At 35.4% G+C, this 8,287-nt stretch overlaps 1 long non-coding RNA gene across 1 annotated transcript in view; it reads left to right on the forward strand.

Annotated features, from left to right (window-relative positions):
* LOC138700967 (uncharacterized) overlaps nt 1-5,709 on the forward strand; it is a 31,712-nt gene extending 26,003 nt beyond the window's left edge. The window contains exon 4 of the long non-coding RNA XR_011332413.1: nt 5,580-5,709. This is a non-coding gene — a long non-coding RNA (uncharacterized lncRNA). The remainder of the gene's footprint in view (nt 1-5,579) is intronic.
* The last annotated feature ends 2,578 nt before the right edge of the window (nt 5,710-8,287 follow it).

The following is an 8,287-nucleotide window of genomic DNA, read 5'->3' on the forward strand; positions in this document are numbered from 1 at the left end:
GGATTCCCGAATGGTGCTCTTCATATATGACCAGTGATCTTTATTAATTCTTGTTCTTGAATGCCAAAATGCGAGTCATATTTGAAAGTGATGTGCATCGACAGGAGTGGTTTGTAATTTTCTGTTTTTTGACGGCCAGACCAGTGCAGTTTGAAATGTTGGCAAACAAAGAAACAAATACTAGGGTAGTGATAAAATTAACAAATGCTAGGGACGCGATCAAATTAAACAAATGCTAGGGAGACGATAAAATTGTGCGATAAGCGGCCATGATTGGTTGAAAGACGTCCCTTCGTACCGTTTTATTGGTCGAAAGTAGTGTGACGTAGTAAAAGTGTAATAATCACAATAATTCAATGGAAACATATAGCAAGTAATATAAAGTATACACATTCAAACTAAATGACATGTCAATCTTCATTAAACTACGGTATTCACTTAACTTTAACCCTTGGTTTCTCCGTTTATAATAAATGGTGCTTGGCCCACTATGGCTCTGAACCCTTCAATTGTTGTATAGAATAGGAGAGAAGCCTATTTTCCAAATTGAAAGGGGACAATTGAGACGTTTAGTTGCAAAATCAGATACATCACTAAAACATAATTGTTCAGTATGAAGGAAAAACGTTTACAAGGAACCAAGGATTTGCAACCAATACTATTCTTTCATCATATAAATCCATGTGACGTATCTGCATAACAGTGCTATAGCAGTTGTAGAATCATATGAAGATATGAAATATAACATTTTTTTTTTTTTCGAAAAAAAAGTGATGTATCTGATTTTGCAACTACACGCATAAATTGTGTTATGTAAATCTATTTCACCTACATTCATATTTTATGCAAGCAGTTGATAAAGTAATAAACATTACTAAAAGGAAAGAAAGTGTTCTTTCATCATTATTATTATTACTATTATTATTATTATTATTATTATTATTACCGCCCGCCGAGTTATCTCTGTGATAGCTCGTCTGCATCCAGATTAGCCGGCCCGTGTTCGATCCCCGGTGAGATCACAAATTGTAGTGTAAAATTTCTATTTCGGTACTAGGAGAGGTGGCGGTGCACAACTTCTAATCATCAATATGCCTGGGTTAAATCCCAAATCTCTCCGCAGTGCATATGAAGAGAAGGCATATGTCACTGTTGGTAGTGATTCGTCCTTCGGACGGGGGACGTTGGCGGCACCCTTGGTGCTATTTGACAGGAGTACAATACGTGCCGACACCGAGTTTTCCCTTCTCCCTTCCTCATCTTCATCATCATCCTCATCCATGTGTGCAACTTGAAAATGCGTCACAATCCTGCCAACTATCCGCAATATACGGAACACGATTCACGCAAGTGAAGTGGGTAGACATAGCATCCAAACATACACATTATTATTATTATTATTATTATTATTATTATTATTATTATTATTATTACTGTTACATAAACGGAACTGAATTTTCTCCTTTGTTCTGTACTTCTATGAATTAAAAGGAATCAATTTAATACTTAATCTCAACATACTGTTCATTTCATAACTATTTGAAAATCGGTATGGTTGTAGCCAGAGGTAGGAAGTTCGTACCAAAGCAGATATTTCAGTTGAGTGCAGCGAGGAGTATAGATATCACCTGCGCCTTGCCCTGCTCCCGCTCGGTACAGATGATACACAGTGGCCCAGTTTCACCAAGCTTTGTTCAAATAACGCTAACAGCATGTTAACTAACGTGCTGTTAAAAATTAAACAACCTGTTAGTGTAATAGTGTTTCACCAACCATTTGAGGTAGTTTGGTTATGTAACATGATGCTAGGAGTAATGTAACAGGAATCAAAGAAGCAGTGATTGTATGAAAGTTTACTGAATGTGCCTTTAGATTGTGTAGTCATTTGTTTAGCGGAAAATTTTATTTTTTACATTATGGAAGTATTGGAGACTAACAAAATATTACAATGAAAATCGAGAAAAAGAAAGTGTAAGGAGCAGCAGTTTTATCTCATATGAGAAATATTATTTTAGTAGATTTAGCAATTGAACTCAAACGTAGTGATACAACTTTCATTAGGAAAAAGGAACAAGCATTGGTCTCTTTAACGCAAGATTTTCAATCCCCATTTGGATATCAAAACGCAATTATAATCTGCAATTATATCTGTATATTAACATGGGATAATAATCACAGAAATTCTTACGTTAATAAACACACATCTTCTCTTTACTGCGGATGCAGTATTAATATTAAATGCTGAAGCAGTGATTGCAGCTAATTGTTTTCACTGCAAATCTCGAAATAATAATGTGGCGTGCAACATATGTTCCCTGGCAGCCATGATTCACGCTGTAACAGGACGTTACTGCGGGAGTATGCTGTGTTAATTTAACAGTGGGTTAAAATGATGATAGCAGTAAGAACAGCTGATGAAACAACTGTTCCGTTAAGTTTACTGTTAAACTGCCTTAACGATATGTTAAATATTTAACAAAGGTTGGTGAAACTGGGCCAGTATGTTCACAAACAACGCATAGTGGCGTTCTGTGGAGCTGTGTACAGTCGTGAATAGTTTGAACAATATTATTAATTTATATTAATATCTCGTATTTTAGATTCTGAACGAAGAATTATTATTGTATTATTTACGTAATGGTAATATTAGGCATGGTTCCAAAAAAAAGCAATATGTTATTAACAAGTATTCAAACAGTAATGTGTAACACGTTTATTTTTTCCCGGATTATTCTTCGTTAAAAGTTAACGTCTTGTGCTGCTATGCATTCGGTTGCGTTACAGTCCAAGTTCAACATCGGAATTACGATACGAACTTCCTGCCTGCTATTATCCCTTATTCATCTGTCGTAAAAAATCTTGGCTTCTTTTTTGATAATAATCTAAGTTGGAATTTTCAAGTTAAAGAAACGATAAAAAAAATCTGTTCCTCCATTCACTCTTTGAGTCGCTTGAGAAACTTCTTGCCCCAGCAACTAAAACTTACCCTAGTACAAACCCTAGTAATGCCGCACTTCGATTATTGTGACGTTTTGTTAAGTGACCTAAGTTCTGAACTGTCAGTCAAGTTACAGCGAGCACAGAATATGTGCGTCAGATACGTGTGCAACATCCGACGATATGATTATATATCACCGCCCTTCGCAAGTCTTTTGCGGCTCCGACTTAAAGAACGCAGAACTTTACACTCTTTGTCTTTACTCTTTCGAATTCTGCACACCTCAACACCAAATTACCTTTCGTCTCGTTTCTCTTATCTATACTCTAACCACAACGTAAATACCAGATCACTTGTCTGTGGCACGCTAAGTATACCTCTTCATAGAACATCTTGTTATTCATCATCTTTTACAATATCCAACTCGCGTCAATTGAATTCCTTGTCACAAAGTATTAGGGGCTGCAAGACAACAAACACCTTTAAGAACAGCTTAAAAGATAACCTTATTAGCATTTCACTCCAATCATACTGATTTAAACTATCACTGACTACACTGTTACTTTTTTCTTTAGACATCATCCTGATTGTGCTGTATTTTCTAAATTGTCTCATAATAATCTCTTTCTATTATCTAATATCATTTGAAATATATTAATATTCTATGTATTTTAGCTTAATTCTGCTACACAGTTTATTTCAGTGTTTAATTAATAGTTCATAGTATTTTGTTGTTTAATTCGTAAATAACTCTTGTATACATGTAACTCTCATCTAAATCAAATTGTTGAATTCTTTGTAAGTTCATGCATATGTATATACACTTCTTGCTGGTTGAGTGGAAGAGAAGGCCTTACGGCCTTAACTCTGCCAGCGAAAATAAATTATTATTATTATTATTATTATTATTATTATTATTATTATTACAATAGAAACGAAAAATTTTCTTAAAAGCAATTATTAAGAGTTTAATATTATGTGCCACATACCAGATACACTATTAGATTTACAAAGTACAGGGACATCATTTTATTTTTACTTCAATTTTTATTGTACCTGAGTTTTTGAATGTACGTCACTCCCACTCCTTCTACTAATGAAGTTCACATAGAACTAAGGCCGCATATAGTAAGCAGTACGGTACTAAGTTAGTGAGTATAGTACGTTCAAGAAATATGTTCGCATTTTCCAGTGGCGAAAGAGCTTTCAATATTCAATCATATTTTCGCACAGGTACTGTCCATTTGCCTACGTCGCATCCTGATTTCCCCCACCTGCTTCTGTTCGCCCCTCTGTAAAAGCTGGGCTGTCTTAGCTCTTTTCTGAAAACATTAACTTCTGTTAGGAACTGGACGTTTACGTAATATTATAAAACTGTTTAAAATAACTTAAATAAAAGGGCCTCGTTAAGTAATTAACTGTCACGTGATTTCCCCCATTTCTACGATCCTGCGGCATAACCACTTGGACAGTAGATAGCATGTCTAAGTAATTTTATCTGTGCGGGTCGGGCAGAAGTGAAGATTGAATTTACAGTACGTGAGGTACTCTTTTATAGAGTAAGTACAGAATTATTTCAACATGAGTTACTAGTACGAAGGACGAAACTGGCAATTGGAATTAGATGCAATAGTCTATAGTGCGATAATATGCACAAAAGAACTGAAGCCTGTATCGAAATGAACGGCCACCATTTTCAAAAATGTGCTTAAATATCCATATTATGATTATTTTTCAATTTAATTTTTTCTCTATATTGTACGCTAATGTACTGTAGACAGTATAATATACACTGCATAATGAATACGCTCGTGTGGATAACTCAGTTCGTGAGTAGAAACACTTATTGTTAATACAGTACTGTATTTTGATTAAACAAAAATCTAATGAAAATTATCGAACTCAAAATCGCGATATTTCCTAGTTTACGTAAATGGATGAACTACTTTTCTTCCCTCCTATACCTAGTAGAGTGATCTGTTTGTGTTTTACGCCAGTACCATCGAACTACAGTCGTGGAAGGGGATAGCAAACTATGTTTCCGGTTCTCTGAAGATATAGCCAGGTTAATATTAAAAATGTTAATAAAAATAAAATTATGTCCCTGTAGTTGTTCACCTGATGATAGTAATAAATACTGTATCATATTTCAGATTTGCTCCAGTAGTGTCTTGTGACGTAGAACGAATATTTTCAGAGTACAAATATTGATTTTTTTTCTGAACCTAAAAGGAATAGGCTATTCTTGTGATAAAATGAAAATGTTCATTGTTCTTTGTTATAATGATGCTAGAATCATAATTGTATACATTGTATGTTATTTTTATATGTATGGGTAAATCAATTTAGACTGGGAGATACGAACTTTTATAATTACAGATTATAGTTTTTATATTACTTTCTTGTTCTAAGGCTGTGGACGATTGAATCACATGTTTGGTTACCACCCGGCTCTACATGTTAGTCGTTCTGCTTCACTGACACTGAGATACGCTCTATTACTTTTCATTCAGTAGAGATATAGTCCACGTTCACACAACCTAACAGTTTTGGTACCAACTTCTTAGCTCTAGTTATAGTTTATTTATGATATATGAATACAATTTTAAGCATTTTCTATAATATCGCTTCTATGTTACAGATAACTGAAAAAAGCGGTGGTCAGCTAAAAGTAACCAACAAGATTATTACGCTGCAATTTATTCCTGCATTTGGTGACACTTTTATAACTTAGATACCATTTTGTTACAATAAATTTCAAAGTTAATGTATATGTACTGTCTGACACTTCCTGTATGGGGATCAGCATTTCCTTCTTCCTTTCTATTTATTTATTTTACTTATTTCATGTGGCGGAGTTAAGGCCATCAGGCCTTCTCTACCACACCACCAGAATACAAATAGTCATATACAAAAAACAAATGCAGAGAGAAGAAGCAAATAAGAAATAGAAATACAATTGCAGATACAAATACAAAAATCACAAATGCAAGAAGAATGAGAGAAAATTTTATATATATTTACTTATTTACTGGCTCACTCACTCACTTTATTTATTTATTTATTTATTTATTTATTTATTTATTTATTTATTTATTTATTTATTTATTTATTTATTTATTTATTTATTTATTTATTTATTTATTTATTCATTCATTGTATATTGTCTACCTAATATATTAGTGATTAAGAAAAGGTAAGAAAAATGATTAAATATCTGGAAGTAAGTAGCTGACTGTGCAAATATAAAGCGAAACAAAACAGTAACAATTTTGAAACATTTGCAATAAGTTAGAATATTCAGTTTACTGCATTGCACTCTACGCAGTAAGAAAATGCTTAATGAGTTTGTTTTTGAACAGTGCTAAATCCCGACAGTCTCTGATGTCACTGGGTAGGGTATTCCACAAGCGCGATAGCGAGATTGCGTGTGATGATGAATACGATGATGTCTTATGTGTTGGTATGGCTAGTATGCGGCTATTTTGCGTGCGTGTGTAGAGATTGTGAAACGATGACAGGTAACTGAAACGGGAGGCAAGGTAGGTAGGTGTAGAGGTGTGAAGGACGTGGAAAAGGAGAAAGGGAATGAAAATTTCTACGTTCGTTAAGCCGTAGCCAGTTTAGAGTTTGGAAGGATGGGGTAATGTGGTCAGCGCGACGGACATCGCAGACGAAGCGAACACAAGAATTATGAACACGTTGTAACCTTTGCGACTGATTGACATTGAGGTCAGTCAGTAGAAAATCACAATAATCGAAGTGGGGCATTACTAGTGTTTCCACTAGTATTTCCTGAGTGATAGTGGGAGAAATTTTCGAATGCTGTTTAAGGACTGTAGTATGGAAAGCACTTTTTTGATAATATGAGTTACTTGGTTATTCCAGTTCAAATGCGTATCGAAGTAAACTCCAAGGTTTTTAACACAAGAAGCAAAAGGGATTATTCTGTCGTTTAACTTGACTGGAAGAGCAGGAGTAATGTTGCATAATAGACGTTGGTGTCCCACTAGGATTGCTTGTGATTTTCTTGCATTGAGAGTCAAACCAAACTTTCTGGTCCATGTAGATAGAAATTCAATGTCCTCGTTAAGATTGCGTATTGCGTCATTGAGTCAGGGGTTGTATAGATATAGATTTGTAAATTATCTGCGTAAAGGTGATGCTTACAGTACCGTAGAGTCGAGGGGATGTCATTTACGTAAATGGTGGATAGTAGTGGTGATAGGACAGAACTAATGAATCCAGCCGGAGAACGGGAGACTTTTCATCATAAATACCGAAAGATTTAAGACAGTTTTGATTGAGAAATTACTTGGAATTCTTTTGTAGTATTTAGAGTTTCTTTAAAATTATTTAAAATCTTCACAGTACTGGGTGTTCATTTCAAAGTGTGTCATAACGTCACTGTTGATGAGTCAGCGATTTGAAGCGAGTTTCAGCTTTTCTGTCAGAGAAGTTGCCTATTATTCAAGGCGTTCAATCTGAACTTGAGAACGTGTACGGTATAACTTCAACGTCGTAGCAACAGATGGCGGTCTGTATGGTCTGTGTGCTACCGTAACCTCTTTCGAACTCTGTTTTGCGCGGCCAGGTCGTACGCGGGGTATTTGTTATCATCGGTTGCGTACGGCAACATTCCACAACACAAATCAAATGCTCCGTGTCCATGTTGACCTTCGAAGTTAATGTCAACAAATACGTAAGTAATCGTCTTAACCCTCTCCCCATATCCCGACAGTAAGAAAAAACTCACCTCAATACATGTTTCGAAACAGTTCACATTCCTGCCACTACAGGCGTTACCGTACGTATCGGTAAGTACTCTTCTGAATGAACGCCGTACTTGCTAGGCAACTTCTCTGGCATATAAGTAATACACCTCTGCGGAAGTGTAGGAAGATTGAATTCTCTAGGCTCAACGACTAGCCACATGACGGCATACAGAGAGCCATGACACACTTTCAACTGAACACCCAGTATTTCATGTGTTTTGAGAATGTTAGCTTTAAGGACGCTGCATCAACTTCTCAGTTATGTAACGTCGAAAAGATGGGTGAAAGCAAGATTAGTGCGAGGATTAGGCATAGGGTTACCTGACGTTCGCCTTACAGCTCTGGGAAAATCTCAGGAAAATAACAAGCAGGTAACACTATTCGACAAGAAAATTCTTTATCTTAATTTTTTAGCTATTCCTTAATGAAATTTACCTTCTGAACACGAATGTCTTCAAGCCTGTAATTGTTCATAAATGTATCCGTTTACGCCTCTATAATATTTTCGCAAGACTAATTCTCTCTTTTGGAAGCGAGGCATGCATCTTAAGAGCTCATGATATTAGCAGAATCA

Source organism: Periplaneta americana, chromosome 6 (genome assembly GCF_040183065.1).
Source record: "Periplaneta americana isolate PAMFEO1 chromosome 6, P.americana_PAMFEO1_priV1, whole genome shotgun sequence".
NCBI lineage: Eukaryota > Metazoa > Arthropoda > Insecta > Blattodea > Blattidae > Periplaneta > Periplaneta americana.